The sequence below is a fragment of the Spermophilus citellus genome, assembly GCF_964194105.1.
Source record: "Spermophilus citellus genome assembly, chromosome: 17".
Classification (NCBI taxonomy): Eukaryota; Metazoa; Chordata; class Mammalia; order Rodentia; family Sciuridae; genus Spermophilus; species Spermophilus citellus.
In genome coordinates this window covers 52,338,092-52,357,916 of record NC_138199.1, presented here as the reverse complement: position 1 = coordinate 52,357,916, position 19,825 = coordinate 52,338,092, and the positions used below count along the sequence as shown (strand labels likewise).

The 19,825-nt window shown below is 35.8% G+C and overlaps 1 protein-coding gene across 3 annotated transcripts in view; it reads left to right on the top strand.

The window, feature by feature from the left end:
• The window catches only part of FBXL20 (F-box and leucine rich repeat protein 20), a 96,015-nt gene that overhangs the window by 5,460 nt on the left and 70,730 nt on the right, over window positions 1–19,825 (top strand). The gene's annotated exons all lie outside the window — the stretch shown is intronic.

Here is a 19,825-nt window from a genome sequence, read left to right as displayed (position 1 = left end):
TCAAACTTATGATCTTTCCATAGATGATTCATCTTAGGAAATGTTTTATTCTGTATGCTTTTGAATGTTGTATCTGGAGGCCACATGGTTTAATCTCACATACGGGCATAGAACTGCAGTTAAAAAAAAAATGGAGGGCTGGGGCTGTAGCTTAGTGGCAGAGAGCTTGCCTAGCATGCATGAGACACTGGGTTCGATAATCAGCACCACATAAAAATAAATAAAATAAAGGTATTGTGTCCAACTACAATTTTTTAAAAATGTATTTTAAAAAATGGAAGTTAAAACTAAGTTTGGCGCTGTGGCACACGCCTGTAATCCCAGGGGCTGGAGGAACTAAGGCCGGAGTTCAAAGTCAGCCTCAGCAATGGGGGAGGTGCTAAGCAACTCAGTGAAACTCTGTCTCTAAAGAAAATACAGAATAGGGCTAGGGATGTGACTTGATGGTCGAGTGACCCTGAGTTCAATCCCCAGTATCAAATAAATAAGTAAGCCAAGAGAGTGGCCAGATATGTAGCACTCTGTAGAATAGTTAGAGTAAATGTCTATTCTAGTAGTTTGTTACTGTTGAATAGTTAAAAGAAATCTAGATGTCATTCCTTCCTTTGTTACCTTGGCATTAAATATATATTCAATGAATATCCTTTGTACGTTGACAGAATATGTTAAACTGTGTTAGTCACTTAAATGGAATTCATCGTTCAAATACTTACAGTATTACTTATAATGAACTTTTTTTGGCCAATTTTGATAATTTCCTTTCAAATTTAGTGATAGTTATTGAATGCGTCTCACCCGGACTGAGCAAAATGTTTTACCTCAGTTATTTATTTTTGGTTGGGTGGGGAATTGAACCCTGGGCCTCATGCATGCTAGGCAAGTGCTCTACTACAGAACCACATCCCCAGCCATCTCAGTTCTGTTTCTCACAATTATGTTTTACAGTTGAGGAAAGTGAGGGCCTGATATGTGTTCAGGTTAAAAGTGGGAGAGCCAAGATTTCAGTCTGCATTTTTAAAAATTCCACTCTTTATCCTGTTCTGCATAACTCACCATAAAGCCCATAAAATATGTGGGAATGTACTTTCCTAAAGTTCTTCATCCAGTATATTTAGTTTTGTATTTGCTCTAAAAAGAATGAGTCTACCCTTCATTTTAAGTGCATTAAATAACATTATCTTAACATCCTATGGGAAATATCTAGACGAGCCCTCAGATTCAAGTTTAGATTTTTTTTCAGTTAAACTTTTTCACTTTGTCATACTCTTAATAGCTACATTTTGACTCTTGAGGGGGAAGTTCTATCTTACTTAGGGCTCATTAAAAACCCTAACATTTAGGGGCTGGGGTTGTGGCTCAGTGGTAGAGCACTCTTTGTAGGCACTGGTTTCGATCCTCAGCACCACATAAAAATAAATAAAATAAAATAAAAATATTGTGCTCAACTACAACTAAATATAAAAAATTTTAAAAAGCCTAACATTTTTTAAAAATGTCATATTGGTAATATTAGCTGACATTCACATATCATTTTAAAATTTAATTTGTGCCTGGAGATGTTAAGTCTCATGTAAGTTAGGAAGTAATATGCTCCAAGTAATATGCACTTTAAATCCATATTTGTTACTGTTATTCCTTGTATCTCACTGCTTTTCTTGTAAATCTATAATATCACATGTTCTGTAACACTAGGCTGTTATAGTTCTTTTCCTGCTTTCTTCATTTTGTCAATTCAATTTATCCAAAATAATAGAAGTCATAAAAGGTGGCATGCCAAAAAAAAAAAAAAAAGCAACAAACAAACAAAAAAAAACTACATTGGGAGTTAAGAGACCTGGATATTCATTAATCTCAATTTTTGCCATGGACTAACTGGGATTTTGGTTATTTCTTTTCACTTCTCTGACTTGTTATTTCTTTTCATTTCTCTTCTGCAAAACAAGGGAATTAGAATAAATCATTCAAGTAACTTTTGTTCCAGAATCCTATAAATTGTCATTGTTTCTTTTCCTGGTACTGGGAATTGAACCCAGGGGAACTCTACCACTGAGCTGCATCCCCAGTCCTTTGTTTGTTTGTTTGTTTATATTTTTGAGACAGGGTCTCACTGAGTTACTCAGGCTTACCTTAAATTTGTGATACTCCTGCTTGGCTTCTAATTTAGCCTCCCACATTGCTGGGATTATAGGAATGGTACCACTGTGCCTGGTCTTGAATTTGCAGAGGCTGGCCTCCAGTTTTGATCCTCTAGCCTTAGACTCCCTAGTAACTTGGATTATAGGTGTGCCCCACCTCACTGTTCTGTTTTTTGTTGTTGTTTTTGAGGTGGTGGTCTCCCTATGCTATCCAAGTCAGCCTCCAAGTCTTGGGCTTAAGTAATACTCCTGCCTTAGTCTCCTGAGTAGCTGGGTTTATAGGCACCAACATAGCTTGGACTTGTTTCATTCTTTAAAAATCCTTGCAGTTGGGGCTGGGTTGTGGCTCAGCGGTAGAGTGCTCACCTAGCACGTGCGAGGCCCTGGGTTCGATCCTCAGCACCACATACATAAAATAAAGATATTGTGTCCAACTACAACTAAAAAATAAAAAAAATATTAAAAAAAAAATCCTTGCAGTGGGACGGGCACTAGTAGATCCAACAAATTTTGTTAACAAATTGAAAACCATTGTCTAATAGTCTTCACTGTGCAAAAACTTTGGAAAATTATTCTTGATGCTTAAATTCTATATTCTTTGATATAATCTTTTTATGATGATTTTCATTCATTGATTCAGTATTTCTGTTAGAGAATGAACACTTTTAAAGTTTTGTACTTTTATGTTTTAATCTTCATTTTATTTTATTTTTTGCATTATTATTATCATCATCATCAGCAGCAGCAGCAGCATCTGGTACTGGGGATTGAACCCAGGGCCACATAACCATTGAGCCACATACTTTTAATTTTTTATTTTGGGACAGGGTCTTGCTAGGTTGCTCAGGGCCTAAGTTGGTGAGGCTGGCTTTGAACTTGTGATCCTCCTGCTTCAGACTCCTCAGTTGCTGGGGAAAATCTTTCTATTTTAATCTCCACAGTTGTCTTGTTTCAAATTTTGGTCTCATTTTTCCTTACAAATTAATAAGTACCTTTGTTATAGGCTAAGGATTTCATTGCTGTTCCTTAGATTACTGTTTCCCAACTGGTGACAGATTGGAAACTGAGTTGAAAATTTTAGTAATCTAACTAGTATACTATTGTGGTTTTAGAAGGGTATTTTTAGATGTTCAAAGTAAAAAATTCCATGACTCCAGGAAAATCTAAGGGAGGGAAGGAGAAGAAAGAATGCCCCTATGCTACCAAATTTAGCTGCTTCTGCATAGTTATCTGTTTTGCTATGTGATCATTCAGATTTAGTGAATTTTTAGATTAGACCCTCACCCAAATGCATCCAACGGTGATTATATAGTTTTATGTCTCAATGCATTTGAATTCATTTAATAAAATGGTTTTATTTTACTCATAACTAACAATAGATGGTGATACTTTACTATGCCATAGGATTTTTACTTGGTTTCAGCTTCAAAAACAAAGCACTTTTGGAGTCTTATATTTTTATGTTTTAGGTCACTTGTCAGTGAAAATTATATATTCAAATATATTAAAATGTAATATATACCAAACAAATTTCCATTAGCTTTTGAAGACTTTCTGTTAAGAGAATGACTTTACTGGATAGTTATTTTTGGAAAATATCGAATAACTATTACAGTAGGCATGTGAGTTACAAATGTTTTTTTAAATTTTTTTTTTAGTTATAGATGGATACAATACCTTTATTTTATTTATTTATGTTTATGTGGTGCTGAGGATTGAACCCAATGCCTCACACATGCCAGACGAGCTCTCTACCACTGAGCCACAACCCCAGCCCTTGTCTGATGTTTTTTCAAATTGATTTTATAATTATCTGTTGACCTTACTAAGCTTTATATCTGACAGTTGTAAATTTTGACTAAAAATTCCTGACATTAAGGACAAAACAAGAAGAAATAAATAAAATGTACTTAATTCAGTTTATTTTTGCTCAGTTTCTTAAATTGCTATAATGTTAAAATCACCTATTAGATCAGGTAGGCAAGGACTTGGTAGATATAAAACCAGTACTGGCGATTTCTTCTTGTTTGTCCTTAATGTCAGGAATTTTTAGTCAAAACTAAAGAAGGGAAATAGAATTCCGTGAAAGGAAGTAGTAAATCAGTTTTAGATATTACTTTGGTGCTAAGTCAAAAATTATATCTAATAATATGGAGGAGGAGCCTGGTAGTATATCAAATGCTTGCCCAAACTTAATACAACTAAATGAACCAGATAAAGTACTGGGGTGTTTATTGCTGTGAATTTCTGATCTACTGGAGAATGCCAGCTGATATAATTAAGTAGTCATTTCAAAGAGTAAACTGGAAAAGCATTCTCAGTTTTACTTAAAATTTACATTAATAAGATGCCATAGGTCTAGCTAATCTGGGTATTCTATGTTTGCAGAGTAAGGAATTTTATGTGGCAGGAGAAGTAGGCAAAAAGAAAAGAGAAATATTTTTAGAAGACACGTTAAATGTAGAGTACCTATTCTTATGAATATATGAACCTTTGTTTGATAGGCCCAAGGAAAGTAATCTACTCACTGTATCCTGAATTGCTTTTATCAAGAAAAAACTTGTTTTGTTTTTCCTTCTTTTTCTTTAGTAGTGGGTGAAGAAAAGGAAAAGGGTGAAGGGTGATTTGCATTTCCCACCAGGTGAACAATTTAAGTGTTAGCAAGGATTTCCAGAGATCTGTGTTAGAATATATCCTTTTTGTTTGGTGTGGTGCCTGACATGGACCTTTAGTTTCAGCTACTCAGGAGGCTTAAGCAAGAGGATCATTTGAAGCCCAGGAGTTCAAGGCCAGCTGGGGCAACATAGTCAGACCCCCATCTCTAAATAAATAAATAAATAAATAGAGTTGGGAGTATAGCTCAATGGTAGAACCCATTCTAGGTACAGTTCTCAGTATCAACAAAAAGTATTCTGGACAGGATCTTGTTGTGTTGCTCATACTGGCCTTGAATTTCTAGGCTCAAGCAATCTTACTGCATCCCAAATAGTAAGAATTTCAGGTGTGGTCATCATGCCTGGCTTAAAAAGTACTCATATTCATTTGTATATTTCTGTACATGTATACGTTCTAGTGAAATTCTAGTGTTACTGGTACCTAGGTGACCTTGGGTAAGTTACCTCTGTGGACATCCATTGTCTCAATTCTCAGGTTCCTTCTGTGAAAATTCTGTGATCCTTTAAACATATTAGATGGTCAATTATTGCTTTTGTTCTTTTTTTTTTAAATTTTTAATATTTATTTTTTTAGCTCTCGGCGGACACAACATCTTTGTTGGTATGTGGTGCTGAGGATCGAACCCGGGCCGCACGCATGCCAGGCGAGCGCGCTACCGCTTGAGCCACATCCCCAGCCCTGCTTTTATTCTTAAATTACTTTATTTCTAAGTGCTAGTAAAAAAAAAAAAAAAAAAAGCCCATTAGCTTTGTAATTTTATCTTACACTGCTTTGGATTTCTGCTTGTTTGTTTGTTTGTTTGTTTTAGTTGTAGGTGGACACAGTGCCTTTATTTTTATTTATTTATTTTTATGTAGTGCTAGGATCAAACCCAGTGCCTCACCCGCACTAGGCGAGCGCTCTACCACTGAGCCACAACCCCAGCCCCTGAATTTCTGCTTGTTTCTACCCTGAATTCTAATAAATAAACAAAAAAACTAAGGCTGACAGTGGGGGAAAATATCTGCAGTATAAGCTGACTTAATAACATCTTTGCCATGGGAGTGAGAAGTGGATATAATGATTTTGTGATATAATGGAGTTTGGTGTACTATGATTCAATTTCATAGGATTTATGCAATTTATATTTACATACAGAACCTATTTAAGAGCATTAGCTTTGAAGTCTGAGGCTGAACTCTACTTTGCTAATCACTGTCTTTTAAGACCTTGGACAAGTTATTTAATCTGTTTCAAATTTTCAGTTTCTAAAAAAGGTATAAAATACTTTACTGGATTATATTAAATTATATGATGATTATATAGCATTTAGCAAGTTGTTTACTATACAATAAGAGCTCAACAAATGATGCCTATTATTATGTTGTGTAGAAATGTTTGTAAATAGACTTTTTCAATATTTTCAATTTTTAAAAGAACATGCAATTTAAATACAGAATCTTTTTACAAAGGGGGGAGTACAACCTATCATTTCTTTATTCATCTGATTCAGTTTTATATACTAGGTTTATAAAATAAGAGTATCTATGTGTTTTAATCAGTGTAGTTGAGCAATAATAATTTAGCAGTGTTTTAATGTGAAGTTTACTCCAGCTGTTATTGTACTCATTGTTAGGCAAATATGGGTAAATGTCTCTTAAGTGGAAAATCTGGCACCAAATTGTAAATTGACATTTACTGATTGTTCTTTCTTTTCTGATTTGTAGAAAATAGTTACAACTTTTTTTGTGTGACTGAACACAGATAAGAAGAGATATATTTATTTTTTTTTAAAAGCGTAGTGTTACTAGTACCCTTAGTGGGTTTTTGAAAATTGCATATTCTTCAGGTAAGGAAGGCACATGTTGAAAAATATTCATCACAACTTACTTCTGCAACCCACATATAGAAAAGAAAACTGGTATATTTGGAATTCTCCTTGGTTAATTAGAACATTTATTTATTGCTATAACTTTCCTAGTATATTAACATTAATTATAACTGCAGGGGGTTGGGGATATGGCTCAAGCGGTAGCTCGCTCACCTGGCATGCATGCGGCCCGGTTTCGATCCTCAGCACCACATACAAAGATGTTGTGTCCGCCGAAAACTAAAAAATAAGTATTAAAAAATTCTCTCTCTCTCTCTCTCTCAAAAAAAATTATAACTGCAGGATAAGAGGCTTCATTAATATTCAGTATTCTTAGTCACAGCTGACTCATGTTATACAAAGAAGCTTTCCAAATCTAGATATAATTTTTTAAAGCCCAACAACAGCAACAAAAAATTGCAACTTTACCGAGGCCAGCATATTCCTTAAGAAAGATTAATTGTATTTTATTTATTTGTCTATTTATTTATTTAATATTTATTTTTTAGAGGTAGTTGGACACAATACCTTTATTTATTTATATTTATGTGGTGCTGAGGGATCGAATGCAGGGCCTCGCATGTCCTAGGCAAGCACTCTACTGCTGAGCCACAAACCCAGCCCTATTTTATTTTATTTTTATTATTTTGGGGAGGATAGTATAGGGCTTCTAACAAGGTCTCACACATGCTAGGCAAGGACCCTAGAATAATTATATTTAGATTATGTCTCAAAAGGTAGATTATAGGCTCTAAGGGCCATAAATTTCATCTGGTTTCTTATATATAGGAACCAAGATTTCAGAGCCAGGCTTGGTAGTGCACACTTGTAATCCCAGTGACCTGGTAGGCTGAGGTGGAAGGGCAATTTAACAAGACTGAATCTCAAAAGAACAGAAAGGGCTGAGAATGTCACTCAGTGGTGAGTGTCTCTAGGTCAATTCCCAATATAGAATAAAAAAAAAATTTCTTTCTCAAGGGATCTAATCTTAGTTCTACTACAAACACACATTGAGCCTTGGGGAAAACCACTCTTTTTACAGCTTTGAAAGAAGATTTTCATAATCTATTTTCTTATCATAATAGGAATTGGATTAATGTTAATTAAAAATCAGATATCAAACTCTTGCTTGTTACTAGTGCCCCCTAAGTTAAGGGAACATTATTAAGGAGAGAGAATTAAAACCAAATTTCATTCATTATTTATTGTGACTGCTGCTCCTTCTAGAGATAAACAGGTAACATGGGTGATCTTCAAAATTGCAAGTGACACAATTCTCATCTCTTAAACTACCTCATCCTTGGATTAAGAGTAAATCTGGAATTGAGTGTTTCATATAAGATTCCTAAGAGATAGTAATATAAATTTCTGTTAAATTAAACACTGGGATAGGAAAGACGAAGGTGTCTTATTTGCATCCTGTTCTCCAAGGGGAAATACATTTACATACCATGCATTTAACATATTATAAAATCGATACCAATCTTCTCAAGTTATCTTGGATATTTTATTCCTAGAAACAAAGCACAGTATCTGATGTACAGCACCTAATGTATAGGTATTTTATTTACCTGATGAAATACATTCTGTTTCACTAATAAAGCTACCATAACACACTAAGCTACCATTAAGCTATCAAGAGCAAATATGTTTGGATTTCATAGTTTATCTGACTTTGTCTAGAGATCAGAAAATCAAAGTACAGAAAACCAGGTTATGCTCTTAGAAGGAGTTTACTTCTGTTTACTTAGCATATACTGTGTGTCAGATTGATAGGTGTTGGGTGTACAAAGGTGCTCCAAGATACTGTCTCTGCCTTGAGGAGTTAGTTAGGAAGAATTACATGTAAGAAAAATAATCTAGTATTCTGGTAAATGCTGTGATACTGTATGGGAAAGTGATAAGAACCATTTTTCATGAGAAGTTTTATACTTTTTTTTATCCTCACATGGCTTATATGAAATATATTACACTTTAGTGCTTTTAAAAGAAAATGGGTGGGGGGGCTAGGGTTGTAGCTCAGCAGTAGAGCACTCGCCTAGCACCTGGGAGGCCCTGGGTTCGATCCTCAGCACTACATAAAAATAAGTAAATAAAATAAAGGCATTGTGTCCAACTACACCTAAAAAGTAAATATTAAAAAAAAAAAAAAGAAAGAAAGAAAGAAAATGAAGGGCTGGAGTTGTAGCTCAGTGTTAGAGCGCTTGCCTAGCATGTATGAGGCCCTGGGTTCAATTCTCAGCACCACATATAAATTAAGTAAAATAAAGGCCTACTGACAATTACAAAAAGTGGCAGAGTCTTGCCTAGCATGTGTGAGGACTGGGTTTGATCCTTAGCACCACATAAAAATAAACAAATAAAATAAAGGCATTTTGTCCATCTACAACTCAAAAAAAAAAAAAAGAAGAAAAAGAAAAGAAATTGAAATCCTCCTCTTAAAGAATACTGGCATTTAGTTGGGTGTCAGGGTGCATGCCTCTAATCTCAGTGCCTAGGGAAGCTGACAGAGGAGAATTACAAATTTGAGACAGCCTCAGCAACTTTGTAAGATCCTGTCTCAAAATAAAATAAAAGGGATAGAGGTAGCTCAGTGGAAAATGCTCCTGGGTTCATGCTCTGTACAAAAAAAAAAAAAAAAAACTAGTTTAAGTGATGTGACTGCAAGCCACAGAAAGCTACAGAACTGGAGGAGGCAAGGAATGGAGTCTCTCCTAGAACCTCCAGAGAGTTTGTGGCCTGGCTTATACCTTGATTTTGGCCCAGTGATACTAATTTTGGACTGTGGCATCCAGAACAGTGAGAGAATACAGTTGTGAAGCCAAGAAGAAGAAAAAAAAAGAAGAAAAAAAAATTATAGGTAACTTTTTTACTAGTAAATTCTTTAGTTTTAGTGATACTGGTACCACTGTTTACCAGTGATGAGTCCTTGCTTCCCCAGTGCTAAAGTATAACACCAGAGAAGCATGCCGAGGCAAGTTTAGAAGCTTTATTAAAGGATAGCATAAAAGATTTCTCCGGAGGAAGAAGGGGACCCAAGAGGTGGAATAGGTGGAAGGGCGGATGTGTTCTCCTTTTTATAGCTAAGGTCTTCTTTCAGCTTTCCTGCATTCCTGTCCTTTGTTCTGTTATCTTTCAGTGATGGAATGTAGGTGGGAAGGCCCAAAGGGTGGGCGACAGGTGGGCCAAAGGAGTAATCTGGGTAGGAAGGACTTTTGGATTAGCATCTATAAGTGAAATACCTTTGAAAAATGAGCCAATCACTGTTTAAGAACTAAATGTTCAGGTTTAATAATTAAATCCCAAATGTTAATAAAACTACAATTGAGAACTTCAAATGTTCAGTTACACTACTTCTTGTCAAATATATCTGAACTTTCTAATCTGTCTTTATACCTTCTATCTAGAGACCTACACATTTTTAAAATATTTAGCTCCAGTGTCTTATCTTCTATGAAACATTCTCTGATCCTTTCTTTTAGAGGGCATCTCTTTCCTACTACTGTTTTAGATAAAGAAGAATTTTAGATAAATAAAGTATCTGTTTTGCTGGAAGCTGCTTCATTAACATTTTCTCTGGATGGGCTCTGGGCCTTGGGAACATTAACATTTCAATTTCCCAAGTGCTGCTCTGCTTTTCCAGGCTCCATTCTCAACATGGCCTTCATTTTCTATTTTACTCTATACTAAACTAACTACCTATCTTTAAATCTGGCTTCAATACTTTTTTCTTTTTTTGGCACTGGGAATTGAATTCAGGGGGGCTTTGCAACTGAGCTGAGGTACTACTTCCCCAGCACTTTTTAAAAATATTTTTTAGTTGTCAGTGGACCTTTATTTATATGCAGTGCTGAGAATCAAACCCAGTGCCTCACACATGCTAGGCAAGCGCTTTAACCACTGAGCTCCCATCCCAGCCTCAGCACTTTTTGTTTTTTATTTTGAGGCAGGATCTCACTAAGTTGCTTAGGGCCTTGCTAAATTGCTGAGGCTGGTTTTGAATTTTTAATCCTCCTGCCTCAGCCTCCCAAATTTGCTGGGATTACAGGCATGCACTTCCATACCTGAATTCTGGGCTACTCTCTGAAACATGTTTTGTAAGGGAATTAATCTGATTCATAAGATTTAAGTGCTCCTGGCTTAACTCTCCTCCCCCACCTTTTCTTTTCCACCTCTTAATACCATCATCATGGGACCTAAAGTTCCAGAATTTTGAAGGGATACAAACATTCAGACTATAGAGTCTGTATTAATTTTTATGTCTGTGTTTTTAATCTACTTGGAGTTTATAAGGTGAATTTTAAGCTGAATTTTCCCCTTGTATTGATGTCATACAACTCTTCATTCCATAGTCTTTTTATTGAGTTTGAAGTGCCATTTTTATCATAAAACAAATAAAGATACTTTCATAAGTATATTTTTGAACTGGTTCTATTCCTTCTATTTTATTGCTAATACCACAATTTTACTTAATTGGCATTATGCATTAAAGCACTGATGCATTAAAAAAACAAAAATAAAATAAATATAAAACAATTTTGAAGGATTGTATATTTAATGTTTTAAGAAAAACTGTGGCACCAGTCTGACTGCTTGGATTCACATCTCGGCTCCATGTTTTCCTGTCTGTATTTAAAATTTTTAGATATCTGGGTCCTGGGTGGGCTGCTTTATTTTTCATTTTAAATTTAATTGTGTTATATATGCCATATTTTAGCAGCTTATATGATAATGGGTTTTTGGATTTTTTTAAACCAAGTACATCATTAGCTTTTTTTTTTTTTTTAATGCCTTTATTTTATTTATTTTTATGTGGTGCTGAGTATCAAGCCCTGTACCTCTCACATGGTAGGCAAGGGCTCTACCGCTGAGCCACTACCCCATTTAGCTTTTTTTTTTTTTTTAATTTTTTAAGTTGTGAATAGACACAATACCATTAATTCTTATTCATTTATTTTTATGTGGTGCTGAGGATCAAACCCAGTGCCTCACACATTCGAGGAAAGAGCTCGGCCACTGAGTCACAATTCCAGCCCCATCATTAGCTTTTGTAAATATTCTGTGTATGAGAACAAAGTGGGAAAGGGCTACATTGCTGAAAAGAAGAGGAGTACTGGGCGGGGGGGAAAAAAAAGAAGAAAAAGTTCCAACCTTTTTCTAATTACTAACATGCAATACACTGCTTAGTGGTAGAGCCGTTGCCTAGCATGCGTGAGACACTGGGTTCGATCCCCAGCTCCACATAAAAATAAACAAAATAAAGGTATTGTGTTCATCTACAACTAAAAAAAATATTTAAAAAAAAGAATAAGGGGCTGGGATGTGACTCAAATGGTAGCGCGCTCGCCTGGCATGTGTGGGGCGCTGGGTTCGATCCTCAGCACCACATAAAAAAATAAAGATGTGTCCACCAAAACTAAAAAATAAATATAAAAAAAAAAGAGAGAAGAAGAGGAATACTTAGCAAACTAGAGATCAGAATACCTTTTCTTTACATGAGAAAATCAGTCTTATATGTGAACATAAAATTGTGGAACAACAGAAGAGGAGCTGCTTCAGGGCCTCTTGAAGACTGACAAAACCAACAATGAGAAAGTCTCTTTTAGATAGAGTAGGAAAAACCTAGTGATTTTCAGCTGGCCAGGGAAGGTGACTTTATAGTCATGACATCAAAAACTTCAAAAGGGCTGATAATACATTTGAAAGGGACCATAATTGTATGACCAATAAAACATTTAGGATCTGCTATTTTCTAAATATCTTACCTTTGTATTCCCAACAGATTGGGAGGCTGAGGCATGAGGATTGCAATTTTCAGGGCAACCTCAACAATTTAGACTGTATCTCAAAATAAAAATAAATAAAAAAGACTGGGATGTAGCTTAGTGGTAGTGTGTTTGCCCTAGTATGTGTGTGAGGCCCAGCACCCGCAAGGGGAAAAAAAAAAAAAGAAAAAGTTCAACCTTTTTCTAATTACTAACATGCAATACACTGCTTAGTTGGGGCAATGCTAATTTCTTCATTAGTTCTAATTTTATCTGAGATCACTGCTTAAAGCTATGTGATGTTGAAAAATGTGTTTAATCTCTGTACCTCAGTTTTCTTACAAAGTGGAGATAAAAATGAATCTTTCTTTTTAGCATTGTTATGAGAGTTAAATGATATATAAATAATGCCTACAGAGGTGCTCTGTGCACAGTATGAAGGTATTCAGTATGTTTAAGTTACTGTTACTGTGTGATTAGCTTTCAAAAATCCTAGGGAATACAAGGAACAGAAATGGTGATTATAACTCCATTTCCTTTACAACATGTTGTAGAAGAAATTTGGCAGGGAAAAATAAAATCTTCATTTCAAGATTAGTTATCTAGCACTATGAATAAAGGTGATTGCTGTGTATGACTTTAGAATGAATATTACCAGAAATAAGAAATAAGAAAACATAAAATCTTTACTTTTAGATTAAAGAAACAAGCTCTTCCCATCAGTTAATCCAAATATTTATTGTGTAACTTGTCATGTATAAGGCACTATGGCTAATTTACCTTCTAAAAGCTTACAGTCTAGTAAGTTAGAAGAGAATCAACACAAAGACAGTAAAATGAATCAGACATTACTTTTCAGTGTTCATATATGAATACATGACCAGTGTAACTGTGCATCATGTACAACCACAAGAATGAGAAGTTATATCCCATGTGTGTATAATATGTCAAAATAAACTCTATTGTCATATACATCTAAAAAAAACAAGTTAAAAAAATTTTAAAAAGAATAAACAGAAAGACAAAGATTAAGCTCTGTAATAGAACCAAAATCAAAAGTGCTATGAATTATAGGGAAATAAGAGAACATACCTACCTAGAGAATATTGTGATTTCTGAAGGGGCCCAAGTAAAGCTTCCCTCATTTTTGCTGAAGTTCTAGACAAATGGAGAAAGCAGGAGTGGCATATGAGGGCCCAAATATTAGTTTCATTACAGTTGAAATAAGGTTGGAGGATAACTTTAAGTATGTGAGCCAAGCTGTACCTGTTAACTGAAGGTTTTCAGGTAGATTGATGGCTCCCCATTCCAAGCAGTGCTATCTTGAATCAAAACTTCACTACGTGCAAGAAAGAGCCTGACCCTGGAGAATACTTGTGTAGAAAAGGTAGAACCACAAAGCTTCTTTCTTCTATGATTTACCAGTCAGATAGTTCACTATATTCAATAAATAAGAAGTTCAGAGTGTAACTCAGTAGTAGAGCATTTTCCTAGCATTTCAGTCCCCAGTGCCACAAAAAAACAGATATTTTATTTATCTAAAATTCTTCTTTATCTAAAACAGTAGTAGGAAAGAGATGCCCTCTAAAAGAAAAGATTAGAGAATATTTCATAGAAGATAAGACATTGGAGCTAAATATTTTTAAAATGTGTAGGTCTCTAGATAGAAGGTATAAAGACACAGATTAGAAAGATCAGATATATTTGACAAGAAGTAGTGTAACTGAACATTTGAAGTTCTCAATTGTAGTTTTATTAACATTTAGGATTTAATTATTAAACCTGAACATTTAGTTCTTAAACAGTGATTGGCTCATTTTCAAAGGTATTTCACTTAAAAGATTATCAGAGTCAGCCGTTTCTGGTTTTAAGACAAAAAAGTAAAATTATTTCCAGGCTCTTTATGAAAATTACCTAAGAGCAGGGTACATAATGAGATCCATCTTTTAAATTCCTAGTCAAACATATTCCTTCTTGTGTGGGAAAAGAGAAAATAGAGCAATAGTAAGTGACATAGCAGAGGAAAGGAAGGTCAAACCCAAGTGCCTATGGAAGAGATTACTGGCAAGATACATATCATGATTTGAGTACCACAGAAGGCTGGGATAAGATGAAGACCTAAGAACAACATTGTTTTCTGAAAATCTGTACTGGGAGACATCCTTCTCAGTATTCTCCCACTTTACCCATTCTGAGTGGTTGGGTAGTAACTGTCAGCTTTGTTTAGGAGATTTTTTTCCTCTGAAAGAATTGACTTTGAAGGAGTCAGAACTCAGGACTCCATGTCCAGAGGAGAATGAAACTAAGATGCCATGCTGAAAATTATTATTATTGTTTATATTATTATTATTATTTGGTACTGGGAAGTGAATCCAGGGGCACTTAACCACTCTTTTTTGTATTTTATTTAGACACTTAGGGCCTTGCTAAGTTTCTGAGGCTGGTTTTGAACTTGTGATCCTCCTGCCTCAGGGTCCCAAGCCACTGGGATTACTGATGTTTGCCACCATGCCTGGCTATTATGTTATTTTTATGTAGTGCTGAGGATTGAACCTAGTGCTAGGCAAGTGCTCTACCACTGAGCTACAGGGCCAGCCCAGGATCTATTCTTTCAATGATATTTACCCTGATGACAGGGTAAATATCATTGAAAGAATATCTTTGTTTCCCATTAGTGTAGACTGAAGTTTTAATTTTTTCTTTTAAAATTTGTTAAAAGTCACATAACAAGCTCATGATAAACTAAAACTCAAATTTTTTGTTGTTGAGAGCCAACATTTGTTGACGCCTGGCATTTTTGCCAGAGGGAATGATTGAAAGGTGACCCTGCTCTAGGAATAGGGCGGCTCCTGGATTAGGGCGGATCCTGCTAGGATAAGGGCGGCTCCCGGATTAGGGCGGATCCTGCTGCCTTGGGCCCCCACTACTTTGGAGTTCCTGTTGAGTTCTCCAGGGGTTCCAGGAGAATTGGCCTAGTGGAGGGAGTGTGTTCCTGGGAAGTGTTTGTAGAGTGCCGGTGAGTTCTGGAATAAAGAGTTTTATTTCAAGTTTCTCAGGCAAACTGGGGAAAATGGTTGGCTCAATGTTTGAAGTTGTTCGCCCCTGAGGAACAGATAGAGATAGACCACAAATGCACATGTCAGGAAAATAGAAAAACTGATAAAACGATTTTTTGTTGTATTTTTGTTTCATTCTGTTTTGGTTTTGTTCTTTGTGTTATCTTGTTGGGTTGCATTATCTTTATAGTAGATCAGAAATTAGTAAAAAGAAAAACGAAAGAATGTTAACTAAATTGTTAGAGGTTCAGACTATAGTAGATCAAGTAAAAGAGAAGGTCTCTTGAGTTAGTCAGACAGAAGAAATTTAAAGGAAAAGGGGCTATCAAAAAAGTTACAACAGGAGGCTGCTACTAACACCTTTCTATCACCAGAGGGCATAAATGTCCAACCAACAGCTCCACCTATAGAGACAACATATACTGGGGGGCTCCCAACCCCTGTAGTTGATAGATGGGATCCTGAAACAGGACCTCAAAGATTAGCATGCCCTGTATTTGAGCAGACAGGAAGGCAACGAATTCACTGTAGTTTAGATTTCAAAACAGTGAAGCAACTAAAAGAGGCTGTAACAACCTATGGTCCCCAAGCACCCTTCACTGTAAGCATGGTCAAATCCATTACCAAGTTTGACATGACGCCAGCAGATTGGGCTAGCATATGTAAAGCTGTGCTAAATGGAGGGCAATATTTATTATGGAAGGTTGCCAATCAGGAATTTTGCACGGAGACGGCTAGGCAAAATGCAGCAGCCAGTTATCCTCAGAGAAATCTAGATATGTTGTTAGGACAAGGACCTTACGAAGGCTAGCGGCAACAAATTGAATATGATCCTGCCGTATATTCACAAATTGCTGCAAATGCGGTTAGGGCATGAAAGACTTTACAAGGACATGGAAATTTACAAGGTAAATTGACTTAGGTTATACTAGGAGCTCATGAACCTTATGCTGAATTTGTAGATAGGCTTATTCAAACAGCTACCAGAATTTTTGGGGATACAGAACAAGCAATGCCATTCATTAAACAGCTAGCCTATAAGCAAGCAAATCATTGGTGCAAAGAAGCAATTAGACCATGGAAACACATATATTAAAGATTTAAACACATATATTAAATTATGTAGAGACATTAATGAACAAGGGCAAATCTTGGCAGCTGCAGTACAACAAGCTTTAGATGCCAGGCCAAAAACATGCTACAATTGCGAACAAACAGGACATTGTAAAAGGAATTGCTGCATAGGAGGACGGTTTAACAAAACTAGGTATCAAAGGGGTAGAATACCGGGTATTTGCCCACGATGCCATAGAGGGAGACATTGGCCTAATGAATGCCGTTCTCAAACCACCATAGAGGGTACTCCGTTATCAAAAAACTGACAAGGACCAAGTGTTTACCCATGATATCGTGGAAAAAAGCATCGGGCTCTATTGCCAAAAAACGGACAGGGGGGCCCAATGCTCCGGGGCCCACGACCACAAATATACAGAGCAGTGGAGGAACCCAGCAACACCAAAGATCTACCTGGTCTTTGTTTCCCATTAGTGTAGACTTAAGTTTTAATTTTTTCTTTTAAAATTTGTTAAAAGTCACATAACAAGCTCATGATAAACTAAAACCCAGGTTTTTTGTGAAACCAGGTTTCCTGTTTTATGTTTATATAACTGGTGAATTGTTTAAATTCAAGATTTTAAAACTTACTTGTCTTCAGTTTCCTCTTTGGAATATTTTGAATTCCAGTCCTGTTATCATTTTGTTGGAATATTTTGAGTTCCATTCCTATTATCTGATGAATTATTTATGCTAATGAGCTTTGTGATGTGATGTCCACAAGATTAATAAAAATACTATCTTGATTTTAGTCAAGACATTTAAAACTGTTGCATGGTACTTTTAGATAAACATAGATGTTTAACCCAGTACAATCTTGTTTCCTTTTTAAACTAGTACTCAAATTATAATAAAGGAATAAAAAAAGCATGAAATCATGGGGACAAAAATGAGTGGAAGAAGAAAGCATGATAGATGAGAAAGTTCAACTCTTCTTTTGAAGGTAGAAAAATAGACAGGTCTAGGGATGTGACTTAGTGGTAGAGTACTTGCCTAGTATGCTCATGGCCCTGGGTTTGATCCCTTGAACTGCCCCACCCCTCAAAAAATAAGAAGGATAGAACGGTGTTAAGTGACTTAACCAATAGGAGAAAACTATACCCTCAGTTATTTGCAGAATTCTGTCAGTAAAAATAAGTATACCTAATAAAATCTCCAAAAGGACTCAGGACTTGTTCGCAAAAGAGACAAGGATAAGCTTATATATAGTGTATAAAATATATAGTTTATGTATTGTAAATAATGTGTATAAGTATATACATATAAATTTGTCATAAATAACCAAATTAATTTTTTATATAGCATATATAAGCTTATACATCAAGGATAAAGTGGGTATAGTGACTGATGCCTATAAATCCAACTATTTGGCAGACTAATGGTAGGAGGATCGCTTGAATTGAGGAGTTTGAGACTGACCAACAACAACATAATGTGAGCAACATAATGTGAGACAATGATGAGATTTGAGATTAAATGCAGGCAATAATTAAAAGTTTTATATGAAGTGGTTAAGTCTTGGGCAAATTCCTACTTCTCCCTATTTCCATTTTTCTTCTGAGGAAATGGAGGTTAGAAGAGGTTAGAATGCAGGCCAAGGAAGCTAAGTAAAAATCTGCATATGGACTATGGATCATTGAAATTATAAAGAATATTCATTTACTTTTTTAACACTGGGAATAAAGTAGATGCCAAGGATAAGCAGATAGTTGAGAAAAGCCTTGCCTAAAACAGAGGTCAAAAAAGCAAACAAAAGAAAAAGAAACAAAATCACAAGGGGAAAAAAAAGTCGGCGTGGGGAAGTAGTGGGGAGAGGGGTAATACACTCTAAAAAATGAGATATTGCATCTTCAAATGGTCAGGGTGTTATTTTTTTTTTTTTTTTAAGAGAGTGAGAGAGGAGAGAGAGAGAATTTTTTTTTAATATTTATTTTTAGTTCTCGGCGGACACAACATCTTTGTTGGTATGTGGTGCTGAGGATCGAACCCGGGCCGCACGCATGCCAGGCGAGCGCGCTACCGCTTGAGCCACATCCTCAGCCCTCAGGGTGTTATTTTTTAGAAATCTTTTAATGGATAAAAATTACTCTTTTGCTGGGATTGTGGCTTAGGGGTAGAACACTCCCTAGCAAATATGAGGCCCTGAGTTCGATCCTCAGTACCACATAAAAGTAAATAAATAAAGGTTTTCAAAAAATAAAGAAATAACTCTTGAAAATAAAACATGTAATAAAACCCTCCCCCAACAGTAGAAAGTATGGAAGTAGGATGCATGGAGAAAGAACCATAATGTAATTCTCAAATCTCTTTGTCTTTTTATATTTAAAAATTTAGGTTTTTTTTATCTATAGCGTGTTCTAAAACTTTCTTGCTCAATCCATTGGGATGCTAATTAATTTCAAATACCTAATTGAATCTTTATTTATGTATTTATGTATGTATGTACGTATTTATTTATTATTTTTGTGGGGTGTGGTGCTGGGAATTTTTTTTTATTGGTTGTTCAAAACATTACAAAGATTGCAGAATCACATCGGTTACACATCCACATTTTTACATAATGCCATATTAGTAACTGTTGTATTCTGATACCTTTCCTATCCTCTACTATCCCCCCTCCCCTCCCCTCCCATCTTCTCTCTCTACCCCATCTACTGTAATTCATTTCTCTCCTTGTTTTTTTTTCCCATTCTCCTCACAACCTCTTATATGTAATTTTGTATAACAATGAGGGTCTCCTTCCATTTCCATGCAATTTCCCTTTTCTCTCCCTTTCCCTCCCACCTCATGTCTCTGTTTAATGTTAATCTTTTCCTCCTGCTCTTCCTCCCTGCTCTGTTCTTAGTTGCTCTCATTATATCAAAGAAGACATTTGGCATTTTTTAGGGATTGGCTAGCTTCACTTAGCATAATCTGCTCTAATGCCATCCATTTCCCTGCAAATTCCATGATTTTGTCATTTTTTAGTGCTGTGTAGTACTCCATTGTGTATAAATTCCACATTTTTTTATCCATTCATCTATTGAAGGGCATCTGGATTGGTTCCACAGTCTAGCTATTGTGAATTGTACTGCTATGAACATCGATGTGGCAGCATCCCTGTAGTACGCTCTTTTAAGGTCTTCAGGGAATAGTCTGAGAAGGGCAATAGCTGGGTCAAATGGTGGTTCCATTCCCAGCTTTCCCAGGAATCTCCATACTGCTTTCCAAATTGGCCGCACCAATTTGCAG